Here is a 16,985-nt window from a genome sequence, read left to right as displayed (position 1 = left end):
AAAAAAAGTATAATTTTTTTTTAAGATGCAGAAATTGTCGAAGAAAAACTTTAAACTTCTTCCATAACAGAGCAAAAACTTTTACTGCTTAATCGAAGGAACTAGACAAAGCATCAGTTAACAGAAAACGACCTCACAGAGACATTGCAACTGTAAGAGAGAATAAAAACAGGGAATGGGAATAAAACATCAGTGATTCTACACACACCATGTTTGACACCGTGTTTTACACCGAGAGGAGATCTGACGGATGAGGAAAATGCCTCTCAGCATTGGGATACGTGAAGGTGGGTCCCTATTATTTGTTTCACTCGGTGCACTCTTCGGTGGGAAAGCCGAAGTGCATCTAGCATATTCGATAAAACATATACTTCTTTGAATTTTAATTTATTAGGAAAAGTAGCCTATTGGATTATGAGTTTCTAAGCCTATGAGCAGGCTAGATTGTTGTACACCATCCAAAACCGAACACGTGTTTTTCAAAGCTGCAACTTTCTGAAACTTATCTCATATTTGTTGATAAAAAAATATTAACTTTGGGTAATTTTTCCGCCTTTTCATCCAGTAGCGTATCGGAGAACCGGCTCCTCGATAAACGAAGAAATAGCTGGCAATACATTTATCCCCTTTTGGGCACCCTCCCTTTTTATAAGGGATGTCCCAAAAAAACTTATCACTAGATTGAACTCATTCTTTTACAAGATTTTTAAACCAATAAAAATATTTGAAATCAAAAGAAAACCCTTTTATATATATTTTACAAAATAGACTATTTTGAAATGTAGCCATTATAAAGAATTCTTTTTATTTTTTATTTTTTTTATTAAAAATGTTTATTTGTCTTACATCATTTCCAAAACCGCCATTTATCAGAGACTTAATCCGGCTAACCACCGAAATTCAACCGACTATTAGACTTTCAACCAAATTTTGAAAGGGGATATTTAAAGAGACTTTTCACTAATTGAGTTTCAATGGGGAAGATGAAAAGAATTTCACAGTTATCGGTAGAATTAAAGCAAGAATGCGTATAAGAAATTTATAGCCATAATGGAGATACATCCTCCCTTCTCCTTTATCAATCGGATATATACCGTCCCCATTCTCAAAATACTAGTAAATTCCTCTTATGTTTTATTTAATAATTTGTTTATGTGCATTGTTTTACTAGATATTGCATTTTGCTTAATTTGTTTTATTAATTAAACAAAAAATCATTTGAGCTGCTTTGTACCCCAGCTAACATTCTCTTGAAATATGGCATGAGATAATGTGCAACATGGTAACAAGCAAGTAGATTTGTGGGATACTTGGATTGTGACTACTCACTAGACACTGTTATCTTTGTAGAAGTCTGATAGTATATTTTGCTGATTGGTGTTAATTGTGCTGTACCACCAGCCTCTAATTATAAAGAAGTTCTCAAAAATTGTGTAGAGGTTTCTTTGGTCTTCTAAGGATGAAGTTAGGTGAAAGTAGAGCGTACACACGATGCCTCCTAACTGCCACGACTTCTTGTCCACTTCTGCCATGCTCAGGGAACCTAATCTTCATTTGTTTGCATTGACAAGGCTTTTCGATCTGTTCCAGCTTCTGTTGATAAAAGGAAAGTACTTCAGAAATTGATACATAGTTTCATAACACTACATAAGTAGCAGTACGAAGTAAATGATTATGTTATAGAAGTTTGCCTAGCATAGAAGGTCATGGCTGCAGTTGTAGGAAGTTGGAAGAGTGTGGCAATGAGGAGACAGAAAAAATCCACATAATATCTTATCTTGGATTCCATATGGTACTTTTAAACAAACAAGTACTTCTTCATATCAAGCTACCAAATTGTGTTTAATAAACACATGCTTCGGCACACTGTTATGCCATCCTTCTGAAGGAGTCAGTAAATGACAGTTATCAAGAATTAGCACTGCTGAATAGCATTCGGACCCATTTCAAAATGAAAGGGTTGCAAACCATAATAATTGGAGTTGTTTCCTAAACTTCGAGAACCAAGCCTACGTCTGTGCAACTTCTGATCTGAAAATTTCTAGAGGATAGCATATCTTATCTCATGCATACCAAATCATCTATCAAAAATTTTCCAAATGAGTAGTTGGCATTCATATAAGGAGGCGATTGGATATCAGAACTAAACTTTAACTCCTTAACAATCAAGTTGAAGAATCAATATCTTTTCTGCAGTTGACTAGGTATTACCGAGGCCTTACGGTCCCGGCTCAACTGTCGATGTAGTTTTAAGTGTACATACATTGAAAATAACTACAACTTAGTTATATAATCCAAATACTTTTAATAGACTACAATGTAATCTGTTTCATTACTTAAATCCTCACGACCTTCACATGTATTTCATGGAATACATTTCAATATAAAAAATATTGTAATACTGTCTCACTAAACACTAAAATACATCTAAACTAAGTGAATAAAAAGTATGTCATGAAATACATTCTAATAGGAAAAGATAACGTATTTCTGTTTATAAAAAAAGATTGGATTAAAAATCAATATAATAGAATTACGGGTGAAAAAATTTTACTCTTACAAAAGAGTAAATTAATAATCTCAAAAATAAAATAAATTAAAAGTCCTACATAGGCATTTCATATCTATTATAGTTTACATCGGTACATATATTACGTTCAACCAAAATAAAAAGCAGTAATATATGTTGATTGAAAAACCACATCGAAACAACCATAAAGTTTAACTAAAACGTAGCATGACATTACCATTTAATCTTATTTGATTTCTGCTAGTCATTTAATCCGAAACCAAATCTATGTCTTTAAATTGCGCTCGACTTCCCATGTTAATACTGTATTTTTGCTGTAAATGTCCTTTGAATATTAACGACCTACGAATTTTTTTATTATTATTATTTTCAAATTTTTGTTCATCTTTGTAATATTTTTTCCCAAATTCTTCTATTTGCTCTTCAGATCCATGATTTTTGGAAAGACTCATATTATCATGCTCTTTGTATATTTGTTCAGTTATTTGTTCTCCCATGAATAAAATCATTTCTTCGTCTCTTTCTTTTAGTGTTTTCTTCTTCAAAACAACATTTGGAAAACATAAATTGCCTATTTCTTTAATGTTGCAAAGATGTTTTTGTAGTTCTTTTGCATTCGCCCCTTCATTGAACTCTGAAAGTTTTCCCCAGTAAATAAGCCTCAAACATTTACAGTCACACGACAATAGATGAGTGTAGAATTTTTTTCCTAGATTGTTGATTTTATCGGTGTCATCAAATTCTAAAAAATTGGCTAAACGCGATATCATTCCAGTTTTTTCTAGTTTTTAATACTGTCTAAACTTTGCCAGCTCATGTTTTTTAAAAAGGCGAGGTACCCAAATATACCTCAAGCTAAAAAAATTCCTACCTATAAGTCCATTCTCCGAAAGTGATTGTCTATGGACTGAGTCGAGACAATACAACTAATCGGTTCACACTTCATGTGATCGTCTATGGATACGAGATCGAGACAATACAACAACGAAGTATGTTTATTTGATACAAAGGTTCGGACTTAACCAAACACAATAGGATTGCTTATCAAGTAAATAGGAATTAACGTTTGTGTAATTTATTTTAATTATAATAAAATAATTATAATGTGGAATATAAAAGTAAATGAAAAAGCGGGGGTCTAACAACACCACCCAATATTTCGCTTAGCAATCTGTATGGACTAACTCCGAAATACTTTCTAGAGAATCAAATAGACAGTTAGACTCGATCTAGGTAAAAGTATCTCAAGGAGTTAATATCTCTCTCTTGTTTTGATTTACTCGAGCTAATAGAAATCAGCGAGTCTTTAATCAAACACAAGGAATAACTTGGATGGTACCAAAGACCAATATCCAAGGATCAACCAATATCAATCAACAACCAAAGGTTGGATTTCCAATTGATTGATTCAAGCGCATAACCTGTATTATTTCAATTATATAAACAAATATAATGCGGAAATAGAAATAACACAGACACCAGAACACTAGTGGAATATGGGCTTTTTCGGACCCACATCCACGACCCTCACTGATGGTCAACTGACCGCGGACTGGTCAAGGCGGTCATAGATGTAGAAAAATCCTGGACCGCAGCTTCGAGCGCCAAAGTTCGTCGTTGAATAAACTTTTTTATTATTATTTGATTCCTTGCTCAAGGACACACACTTCGACCGCTGAACCCAGTAATTTCTATGGTTCAATTTTCCACGCATCATTATCCTTATCTCTTCATCTCTCTATTATTTCTCCATTATTTCTCTCTCTTCTTCTCGAGAGGGAGACTGTAGCTATTTTTCATTCTTCTCCATCACCAACACAGACCACCCAAACACCATCCACTACTTCCATCACCACACCGACACCTTCTTCTTCATCTTCTTCCCTGATTTAGTTAGTACACACAAATCTACGAAACCCCAAGAACCCTAGAATTAAAATCTAGATTTTTCTTACTTCACAAAGCTTTATCCTAACCCATTTCAGCATTTTTCTTCTTTAAATCATCATTCTCGTTACGATCTTGATCATCAAATTCATCAGGTATGATGTATCGAAGCTTTTTTTTTATTTTTTTAAGATTTCAATTTATGAATTTGGGGGTTTTGGATATGGATTAGGATTGGTTAAGGGTTTTCAAATAGTCCTTTGTAAGCAATTTAGTGTTCTAATGTTTGTTTAGTTGCTTAATGGGGTTTTGTAGAAACTGATTTTGTTTCGATGAATCTTTATTTTTAGGTTTGGTTAATCTTGAAATATTCTAAGAAAGAACATCAGCAGGTAATTTCTGATTTATTGTAGATTAGTTGCCCTAATTTCTTTGTCTTAATTGTTCTTTCTTGATACGGGAATTTTGGATTTGAAGGTTTAAATAGAACTCAAGTTTACTGATTTTGTTGAAGAGATCTGAGATATGGGTTGCAACATAAGTATAATTTTATTTTTGATATTTATCCTTAACTGACAGTTGTTTTTTTTGGTTTGTTTCATTTGAGTCTTTTTTCTGGTTGAGGACTTAACCTAAAAGAAGGATTGGTATTAGTTTTTTAGGATGAGGATTTATCTGCTGCAACTTCGCCAAGAAGGATTTAACCCCATCTTAGATTGGTATTAGTTTCATAATTCTCATGGTGGTTCTTAAGTTAACAGTGTTCTCTTGGTATTTTGTTGTGTTTTTTTCGATTGATTTGTCTATATTTGATGTTGTTCTTATTTGTATAGAGGTGGGTTTTCTAATTTTGAGGTAAGGTATAACATCATCCTCATTACCCACCTTGAAAGGAATTGTCTACAATGGTCAGTATGCTTTGATTGGAAAACATATGCATTTTAAGAATTTCTTAAGATTTATACATGAAGTTGCTCATATAGTAGTTGGTCATTGGCCTCGGCATGTTCTTTGAGTAACCTCTTCAATGAAGAACATAAATTCTTTGGTCTTTTGCTTCTCTAGTTGATGATACAGGAGAGCAACCTCTTCAAGTATGATTCACTGAAGTCATGTGTATATTCATGTATTTGCTTTAGGTAATCGCATATGAACGCTTAGGAGACATGGATAAATTATCAGTTATGGCGTATACTGTTTTCGCTTTAAGTAATTTCATATGAACATCTGATAATCAAATTTCACTTCCTTTTACTAAGTACTACTTTTGCTTATACATATCGTTGCAGCGTCAACGACAATTAATAATAGATTTGGATCCCCTACCCCCAAAATTGAGAAGATGCGATAGGTATCCTTTTCTTCAGTAAAGAACATTGAATGTGTTAAAACCTGTAATCAATTTGTGTTTTTCACTTCTAATTATTTAGAGAGAGATGGCCTGACCATTATTGGTTTGTTGCAGTATATAACCCTTCAAGAAGCCGAAACAGGACAACAATACTTTAGACGCTTAACTCGTTGAAAATCCTAGCTATATCCTGGAGCTTAGGTTTTAGGCTTCTTACGTGGACAGACATTTGCTAAGACTGGTAATTTCTTTAAACTTTTCACTAAGTCTCATATTTCTTGATAATGGGTGGTTAAGATGGTTTGGAATTTTCTTCATGCTTTTGCTGGAGTAGATGCAGTACGGGGAATGATGTACTACAGGAATGCAATTATGCTCCAGAGCAATTTGGAAATGATTTCTCTGGGAGATTTGCATTCTTGGTTCCATATATTATTTTCTTGGTCGAGTCATGTTAGGAGATTCTCTAATGTTGGGAATTACAGATATGGAAGCCACACTCTCAGCAAAGGAGGCCTTTGATACTCAAGATTTTGAGTTGTCCCCTGAAGCTTGAGCGCAGACATTGTCAATTCATCCATAGTTACTTATGAAATGATGCGTATAAAGCTTTTGCAACATTGGTGACCTAGACTGGTATTGTTTTTCTATATACCGATAATTATGAGCTTTCCATATCAGTGTTACACTACTCATCATAAATATCAGCAATTCACTATCTCATCAACCTCCATTGCCATACCATCACCATTTTACCTCCAGAACAAACAGTTGCATTCTTATAAATCAGTAAGCCGACATGTGTTTGTTTTTGATGTTCTTCAGCGGTTGTCATTTTTCCAGCGGTATATTTACTCACGTTAGTGACATAACGTTATGTTCATTCATCTGATCTCCGTGAAATGATATTTTGTGAACCACTTATTAATTTGTTTTTTTTTTTTTGATACACACTTCTTAATTTCTTATATAACTACATCATGTGTTCCTAATAAGGAATAAAACCTGGAACCTTCTTGATTAACTGACTAATTTATCTATGGTTTGGTACAGTTATTCTTGTGGACCTGGCTGCCTCACGTGATCATGCCTGGATTAGTGATATGGAAAGTCCTCCACAAAGCTTAAGATAGTGGTCTTTCAGTCCCACAAATATGTATCTCTACTTGATCCTTCTCTCAAGTTTTCAGTGGAATTTTCTAAGTTACGGTTTAACTTTACTTGTTTACTCCTTCAGGAGATAACTACTAATCTTGGATTAGCTAAATTTTCTAATTCTCATTTTTGTGCGTTTGTTATGCAACAGCCTCTTATTGAATGATGAACAACCTACTATACACTGATGCATCTGAAATGAAGCTTTCTCCATTTGAGGCAGTGGGTACCAACAATTCCTCATTTGGGTATTATTTTACCATATGTTATCTTTGACTACACGATCAGTAATTTCTTAAGATGAATATTTTCCACTACATAGTTCTTCTATTTCTGAATGTATATTTCCTTCTTTGTATGTCATTGATGAGTTGTATCTCGAAAAACATAGAAGATGGACCAGCGCCGCTCGGACACAGGTAAATCACAAGAACCCATCTGATGGAAATTGTTTATATTTTATAGAAACACTTAAGGTTCCTAGGTAATTATTTAGTATTTATACCTAAAACCTAGCTTAAGAATACATAATGAAAACTTTGCTGATATTATGAGTTATTTGATATTTGATACTGTAATGAAGTATGCGAAAACAGAAGTTACATGTACATGTATAGCAGGAAGGGTCAATCTTAGATTTTGATGGACTTGCCTTTGATAAAATTTTATTGTTTGACAAGTTTTAAAAGCAATTCACATTTGGGTTTCTTAAGGAAAGTCGATGGCTATGTTTATATTTAGCTTAAACAGTCTTATGCTTATCTTTTTTATTGGTCTTACAAGCTGGCATATGGGAACGGATCAACACAAGTTGAAAGAAAATTATTTATGTTGAGTTGATTTTATATGACCAACCATGTTAAAAGCGATATCAGGTGATCGCAAAGAAGAAGATTGTCCCTTCCATTATTGTTAAGTTCCACATTTTATAGAAGGCGGGAAAAATACTAACAACAACAAGAACACACTAGCTTGCACTTGTGGAAACCTGAAACACCTGGTCTAGATTTTGAGTTTTTTCTGTTAAGATATCGTTGGTTTGTCCAGTTGGTGTCGACTAACGAAACTATATATTTGGAATTACAGTTTCTGAATGTTCTGTAATAAAGATGTTACCATTGGCGCATCGATGGTAACAATGAATTTTAACCATGGAAATAATCATTCGTTGGGCGAAACTTACTGGACTCTATCATCCATTGTCGTGTGGTGTGGGATATTCCCAAATGTTCAGGTCAGTTTATTTTTACTTACTGTTGTTTTCTTTTTACTTATGTGTATTGAATATTAATAAACCAAATATCTTCAAATATTGACTGTTTGATAGTTACCGGATTAGACTAGTAACTTACTGCCATAATTTTACAATCTTAGGAGTTCATTGCATTTTTTCACTACGACTGAATATTAGATAGTTTTTACATAATAACGCACAGCTCTAGAAGTGTATCTCTTAAATACTTGGTTGTCAGACTCATTATAGCATGTCATACAAATAATTTCACAACTGTGAACAACAATGAACTAAAAACTGTTCTCTTGAAAACTGCTTTTCAGAAGTGGTTGCTGCCTAGGTTGTACTCAATGTTCCTGAAACCAGAGTTGATGATGCAGAATTCCAGGAGAATGGAGTTTATGCACTTGATATGGTTTCCATCACAAGGGAGGGTAGAAAATCATTTTGCTGTTTAACCAATAGTTTTCTAGTTCATCGTTTTGTAATTGAATCCTAGAACTACAGATTACACTGGTCAGAACTACAAATTTTAATTCTTTGTGTAATTTGAAACCAATGAATCAATGAATGTTAAATTGAATGATTATTTGTGTGCAAGTTTAATTTGATTCTCATTTTTATTGATTTGAATTTGGTTTTCATTTGATTCTCATTTGAATTCTAATTTGAGTTTCATTTGAATTTAGTTTTCATTTGATTCTCATTTGAGTTTCATTTATGTTTGAATTCAGATTTAGTCAGATACAGTCGGGCCCGACAGCCAATCTGAATCAATTTTTTATATTTATGACTGGTTGATGTCAGTCATTAATCATTGACTGTTAAAATCGGTTGTTGATATAAGATTTTCAACTACCCCCAGAGACAGTCATAGTTAAAAAGACGCCCAAACAGCGACCCTTTCTTCGACCTACAAAGCGAGTCATGGATACGAGTTAAATGACTCGCTTTGTTGGTCACGAAACTGCTGATTTCCACTAGTGGAAATTTTGTTAACGAGGAAACTGCAAATACAGAAAAACCTCGGGACCTACTCCAGATTGAACACACACTGTAGTAAGTCACTACAGACACTAGCCTACTCCAAGCTAACTTCGGACTGGTCTGTAGTTGAACCCAAATCAGTCTCCCACTGATCCAAGGTACAGTTGTACTCCCTACGCCTCTGATTCCAGCAGGATACTGCGCACTTGATTCCCTTAGCTGATCTCACCACAACTAAGAGTTGCTACGACCCAAATCGCAGGCTTTGGCAATAAAAAAATCTGTCTCACACAGACAAATCTATCAAAGGATCAATCTGTCTCCCACAGATAAACCCTAAAAGGTTTTGTTCCGTCTTTTGATAATAATCAATGTGAACGGGAACCAATTGATAATACGGTCTTATATTCCCGAAGAACAGCCTAGAGTTATCAATCACCTCACAAAATCTTAATCGTGTGGTAGCGAAACAAGATGTTGCGGAATCACAAACAATGAGACGAAGATGTTTGTTATTACTTTTTATATCTTTCCTATCGGAGATATCAATCTCAAGCCAATCAATCTGATTGTACTCGTACGATAGAAGATGCAAGATCAGATCACACAACTACGATAAAAGTAGTATCGGTCTGCCTTCACAATCCCAATGAAGTCTTTAAGTTGTTAACCTGGTTTTAGAAGAAGAAAACCAAAGGTTAAAGGAGAAACGACTCTAGTATGCAAACTAGTATCACACTGAGGTGTGGGGATTAGTTTTGCACAGATTCTAGAGTTCCCCTTATATAGTCTTTCAAATCAGGGTTTGCAATTAAGTTACCTTGGTAACAAAGCAATCAATATCCACCGTTAGATGAAAACCTTATTTAGATTCAAGATAATATTTGTCAACCGTTAGATCGGAAACTTAGCTTGTTATACACACTTGACAATGCACGCTTCTAGGTTTGTTAACCGTACCCAAACGTATGCACTTGTTGGTTCAACAATAGTTAACCAAAAGGTTAGCCATATGAGCATTTCATATCAACCATGTTCTTCTTCACCATAACTAGTTTAAATGACTTCAAATGAACTAGTTAGAGAGTTGTTCAATTGCAAGGAAATATCATGTACTACACAAGACACAATTGAAGCAAAGATGATTTGATTCACTTGAATCGGTTCATGAACTTTTATAGCCACGATTTGCAAACTGCATTCCTTAGTCTTTTTAAGTTTAAGTTCAGAAATCATCTTTAGATATATAACCTTCTCAAGTTCGCATACTAGGTTCGTGTACTTAAGTTACCGGGCAGAGTTTACAAACTCCGGCAGAAATTCTCGGGTATGAGAACTTCGCGGATTTAGCTTCACGCAAGTAGTTTGTCAACTCCAGCAGAAATTATTGGGTTTGAGAACTTCGGCAGTTCGCGGAATGAGTTGGCGGACTTGGCTCACGCCATTCTTCCAGTTCTCTTGATCAACAAAGTTCGCAAACTTTGGTTCAAGGAATAGGACTTATACATAAATGTGTTTCCACAACAATGCTTATGTCCACCATTGGTTATGTAATCTAAACTCTTATTTCAATCACTGAAACATTCTTAGAGGACGTTGTACAGTTGTTACACCATTTCTCGTCAAAGCAATTTTCAAGATGATTGAAACATATCATGACTTTCTTCACATGGTAAAGATAAACTTGGTTAAAGCGAAAAGCTTACCAACTCATATTTCGAGATATAGATAGGCGAGGTATACTCAGCTCGAAATACCAAATGTGTATAATCAAAGTATACATATATAGCATACGACTTTTTGTCTCAAAGAGTATGAGATAGAAGAGATAGATTTTTGAGTGATAGATAAGTTCAAGTCTTCACATAACTTTTTGTCAAGAAGTTCCACCGGTTCCTTGATTAGTTCTTCTACTTGTATGATGAATTTCCATGAAGTCCTTGAGCTCAACTATACTTTCTATCCTAGTCCGAGACTTAGCTATAATAGACTAGAAATCAAGACTTATAGTTTTGATCACTAACATTGATAAACATGCTTTAGATAGCAACGCATGCGAGTTCGACCGAGCAATGCTCTAACAATCTCCCCCTTTGTCAATTTTAGTGACAAAACTATCAATACATATGGAATATAAAAAAGATAAAGAAACTTTAGTAGCTCCTATTCCACATGTCTAATCTTCAACATTCCTCGAAATATTCGTCACTTCCAAGTACTCCAATGATCCCAAAGGTTGTAAGTTTAGCATCACCGTTGTTGAAGATCCGCAGCTATAACAATGAGAAAGCATCGGTCTCGATCATTGTTATACAGTGTCATAGTATTATTACACAGTGTCAAAGTTCAATTTTATCACAACTTCAACAATAATAATATGGTGATATGTATCACTCCCCCTTAGTCAATACTCCATCTCACATGGAAACCACTCCCCTTACACAATGATCCGAAAACCATATGTATTTGTAGTGTGAACTACATATTAATTCTCCCCATTTTGTCAATAAAATTGGAAAAGGTACAAGAACGGGATCATAATGAAATTTCCGAGAGAGACATTTCATGACAAAAGGAAAAATACATACCAACTAATTTAGATGCAATCATAAAGCCGAAGCTAGATGCATTCATCAAGGAGTTTAAAGATACAAGATAACCCTTCTAAAATTCCACAACCACACACCCCTCAAGATATGACCATTAAGCACAAGTTCAAAAGAACTCTCCCCCATTTGATGTCATTCCCGAAAGAACAACAAGAGCGACCTTAATTTCGAAAGAAAAGAAGGATTTTATTGGACACCAAAAACCATGAGAATGGTTTTCTATATCCAAAAACTCAATTAAATTAATCACAAGTAAACCCATGACTAATTTAATCGGAATACGCAATCAAATTAAACACAAAAAGTGATCAATTCAATTGATTATGCTCAACATAAGAGAACTTATGGAGACACGAAAATACTCAACTAGATTAATTTCAAGAGAACCCATAATTAATCTAATTGGAATACACAACCAAACTAATCACAAAAGTAATCAATTTAATTATCATTTGTTTTGCTCGACATAAGAAAACTTACCGAGCAATAACTAAACCAAACAAGATGATTAATTTAGTTCAATATGCTCGACATAACATATCTCACAGAACAATAACTAAGATAAAAAAATCAACTTGGTTGTATAGTGCTCAACATAAGATACATTACGGAGCCTCACAGTAATACATAAAATATGGATCAGGGATGATCAATACTGCTGAATACACAAGGATTCATTCTATTTTCCATCACTATTTGCGTAACGATATTTATAGACATAATCCTTGAAAACAAAAGATTTTAACCTATCTTCCATCAAAAATTGACAATATAGGCTTAACTTTTGTATTTGTCAAAAGTCAATTCATTCTTTAATCAATACATGAGTATTGACAACAAACGACTTTACTTTTGACTAAGTATGGAAAAATCAAGTTCACGGACGTAAACACACATATCACATAACAAATAGAAATATCTAAAATCATAAAGATTAATACTGCAAAAACATCATCCTCCAAAAAGTTTTTAGAATTTAAACCAATAAATCTAAAACACATGAAGATAAAAACGTTGGACATGGTTATGTGTAATCATAATAATTGCTATTCCAAACTCTAGTAATCCTTCTTAAGAATAAGAATAAATTCTCATAAGAAGTTTCCTAGGCATCAAGACAAACTCGTAATGCACATACAAGATGATTTGTCCTTACAGGGTAAAATCAATTTTTTTCGCATGGATTTACACCAATAATAGCTACCAAAGGCGTATAAAAAGACTTTCTTAACAAAGAAGAACATACAAAGGCAATAACGACCATGCACCATAGTTCACAAAGGATGATTGTGAACATTCAAGAATTCCATAGCACTGCGTACTACTTTACATTCTTGAACTTCCTTCTTTGTGATTCACCAACAACATTCTTGTAAAAGCTACAAATTATCTCAGAAGAGTAGTACTCCAAGAATCCAAGTGCCCAAGTTCAAAAGAAGTGGAACAAGTGCAACGAAATGGAGCAAAATACTCAAAATCAAGAGACATGACAAATATCAATCTTAACTCATCTAAATACAATAATTCTCATATCCATTTTGAAGAGAATTCAAAGAGGAAGAGAATGAAAAATAATGAGGTCATTCCGAGTTCGGACGAAGACGTTACGGCCAAAACAAGTTTACCGAATATCGACGTCAGGTATGCATACGGGTTTGCAAACGAATTTTCAAGTCCGCGAACTTAAACCCCTGGATTTTGATTTTAAAATAGGTTATGCATACCTGGTAGGTGTACCATGAAGTCCAAACATCCCGAACTACTATTTTCAAACCTAAACGTTTAAGAACCTTAAACACATATCAAGTTAGGTAGAAAAGAACGATAAGAAAGGTACGTGAATCATCATAAGTTATCTAAACAAATAAAAGCACAAATCTTGCTCAAGTTTATATACATACCTTTTTAGATGAATCAAATTGAATTCTACATCCTTACCGAACATAATCTGTGCGGCCCAATTTTCGTGTTTCCCTCACCGTATACATAACAGGGCATTCCTTGGTGAGGATGCACTTACAACATAATCAAGTTGTGTTGGGGTGAACAATGTCTTGTTCACCACAATTGACCTTTGGATTATCATGAAAGGGATCACTTTTAGAGCCTTTCACATCCAATTCCATTTTTCTAAAAAACTTGTTAAGTTCCAACATCATGGATACTGCCTTCTCCATAGTCATGGAACTTTCTGGAAGATCATTCATTTTCACACTCAAAGCATCATTAGCTTTCTTTGGTACCCACTTCTGAGTGCGTTTAGAAACAGCCGGAACCTTCTTCCCATTACTCTCTTCAAGATTTCTCGGAAGAGAATTGGATTGACTATTCTTTTGCAAGTTAGTCTTTCTCCAATTGGGAGCATCGGATCTTGTCTTCGTCTTTACGAAGTTATCCTTTTGATAACCATTACGATTGTGAAAAGTCTTCGTATAACGTTTATAGGCAAATCTAGGTTGATCACAGAAACGATTCCTTTGCTTAAAGGTTGGAAAGTTGTAATCTGTAATGTTAAGGGGATTAGCCTTATCATATGATCTTGGTTTCACAACTTTTTGTGATGCCCAAACAAGAACATCATGAAGTTTCTTATTCCTTATACAAAAACGACATCTCCTTTCCAGGTGACCTTTATTTCCGCAATAGTGGCAAACATAAGGAATGTTCTTACCTCGATCTGTATGTGCTGACTTTGGAGGTTGATATTCTTTGCTCTTTCAAACCTTAATTGCCGGTTAAGGTGTTTCACTTTTGCCATCAGTGGAAACCTTTTGTTGAGAAGAATCACTAGACTTGACAAATTTTACCTCTTTGCTAATACTTGGAGCATTTATTCCCTTATAGCCCAATCTTCGTGTATCATGATGATTTTTACTTGATCCTAGCATAGGGGTTAATTTGCTTGAAGTAGTATTGAAATTTTTCAAGTCATCGTCCAACATCTTGATTTTATCAAGAGAAGCAGCTAAATCAGCCTCAAGGCGTTTTTCTCGAGCGAGACACGCAATTTCTCAGTCATCAAAACTAATTTCTTGAGAGTTAAACCTTGCTTCAGATCTGCAAGTTTCTCTTCCAAAAAAAAGTACTTTTGATAAAGATTATCACATTCAAGTGACTTCATACGTAGGTTTTCCTCAGAATCCTTGAGGATCGATTCGTTAGAACGATTCGAAAAATAAACACCTGTGTAACATCTTCTCAATTTCTTGTTTTCTCGATAGAGAGGAGTCAGGAGAGGTGAGACATGAGAAGTTGTAATCTTCTTCATCTTCCACGAATCCAGAAACTTAACATAATGTGAGACTTCCTTATCAACATCTCTATCAATATTTGAATCAACTTCATCAGAAAGTTCATCCAACTGTTCTTCTAGGAGAGATTCCCAATCAACAGTTCTTACATCAAGAGAATGTTTATATATTGACTTAGCTGTGATAGTTCTCTCAGGTGAATCCAAGCTTTTATAATCATCTGGTAATTTCTGAACTGGTATGTTATTAGAGATAGACTCTTCCATAATCAGATTACTACAAACACGAACTTATAAGGTCTTTAACGTGTTTGACAGCTCTGATACCAATTGAAAAAGTGGGGGTACAACAACACCACCCAATATTTCACTTAGCAATATGTATGGACTAACTCCGAAATACTTTCTAGAGAATCAACTAGACAGTCAGACTCAATCTAGGTAAAAGTATCTCCAGGAGTTAATATCTCTCTCTTGTTTTGATTTACTCGAGCTAATAGAAATCAGTGAGTCTTCAATTAAACACAAGGAATAACTTGGATTGTACCAAAGACCAATATCCAAGGATCAATCAATATCAATCAACAATCAAAGGTCGAATTTCCAATTGATTGATTCAAACGCACAACCTGTATTATTTCAATTATATAAACAAATATAATGCAGAAATAGAAATAACACAGACACCGGAAATTTTGTTAACGAGGAAACCGCAAATGCAGAAAAACCCCGGAACCTAGTCCAGATTGAACACACACCGCATTAGGACGCTACAGACACTAGCCTACTCTAAGCTAACTTCGGACTGGACTGTAGTTGAACCCCAATCAGTCTCCCACTGATCCAAGGTACAGTTGTATTCCCCACGCCTCTGATCCCAGCAGGATACTGCGCACTTGATTCCCTTAGATGATCTCACCCACAACTAAGAGTTGCTACGACCCAAAATCGCAGGCTTTGACAATAAACAAATCTGTCTCACACAGTCAAGTCTATCAAAGGATCAATATATCTCCCACAGATAAACCCTAAAAGGTTTTGTTCCGTCTTTTGATAATAATCAAGGTGGAAATGAACCAATTGATAATACGGTCATATATTCCCGAAGAACAACCTAGATTTATCAATCACCTCACAAAATCTTAATCGTATGGTAGAGAAACAAGATGTTGCGGAATCATAAACAATGAGACGAAGATGTTTGTGATTACTTTTTATATCTTGCCTATCGGAGATATCAATCTCAAGCCAATCAATCTGATTGTACTCGTACGATAGAAGATGCAAGATCAGATCACACAACTACGATAAAAGTAGTATCGGTCTGGATTCACAATCCCAATGAAGTATTTAAGTCGTTAACCTGGTTTTAGAAGAAGAAAACCAAAGGTTAAAGGAGAAACGACTCTAGTATGCAAACTAGTATCATACGTAAGGTGTGGGGATTAGTTTTGCACAGATTCTAGAGTTCCCCTTATATAGTCTTTCAAATCAGGGTTTGCAATTAAGTTACCTTGGTAACAAATCAATCAATATCCACCGTTAGATGAAAACCTTATTTAGATTCAAGCTAATATTTGTCAACCGTTAGATCGAAAACTTAGCTTGTTATATACACTTGACAATGCACGCTTCTAGGTTTGTTAACCGTACCCAAACTTATGCACTTGTTGGTTCAACAATAGCTAACCAAAAGGTTAGCCATATGAGCATTTCATATCAACCATTTTCTTCTTCACCATAACTACTTTAAATGACTTCAAATGAACTAGTTAGAGAGTTGTTCAATTACAAGGAAATCTCATGTACTACACAAGACACAAGTGAAGCAAAGATGATTTGATTCACTTGAATCGGTTCATGAACTTTTATAGCCACGGTTTGCAAACTGCATTCCTTAGTCTTTTTAAGTTGAAGTTCAGAAATCATCTTTAGATATATAACCTTCTCAAGTTCGCAGACTAGGTTCGTGGACTTAAGTT

The 16,985-nt window shown here is 34.6% G+C and overlaps 1 long non-coding RNA gene across 5 annotated transcripts; it reads left to right on the top strand.

The window, feature by feature from the left end:
• The first annotated feature begins 4,229 nt into the window (after nt 1-4,229).
• LOC113348731 lies at nt 4,230-8,743 on the top strand. 5 transcript variants are annotated; one of them, XR_003359778.1, is made up of 9 exons: nt 4,230-4,572; nt 4,768-4,809; nt 5,707-5,768; nt 5,883-6,009; nt 6,254-6,404; nt 6,822-6,971; nt 7,075-7,342; nt 8,010-8,157; nt 8,481-8,743. It is a non-coding gene; the product is annotated as an uncharacterized LOC113348731 (long non-coding RNA). The 5 variants fall into 5 exon arrangements; XR_003359776.1 differs by having other exon boundaries at nt 4,232-4,572; nt 6,822-6,924; XR_003359777.1 differs by lacking the exon at nt 5,707-5,768 and having other exon boundaries at nt 4,233-4,572; nt 6,822-6,924.
• Nucleotides 8,744-16,985: the final 8,242 nt, after the last annotated feature.

Source organism: Papaver somniferum, chromosome 2, assembly GCF_003573695.1.
Source record: "Papaver somniferum cultivar HN1 chromosome 2, ASM357369v1, whole genome shotgun sequence".
In the NCBI taxonomy this organism is placed as follows: domain Eukaryota; kingdom Viridiplantae; phylum Streptophyta; class Magnoliopsida; order Ranunculales; family Papaveraceae; genus Papaver; species Papaver somniferum.
This window is presented reverse-complemented; position numbering and strand designations above follow the sequence as displayed.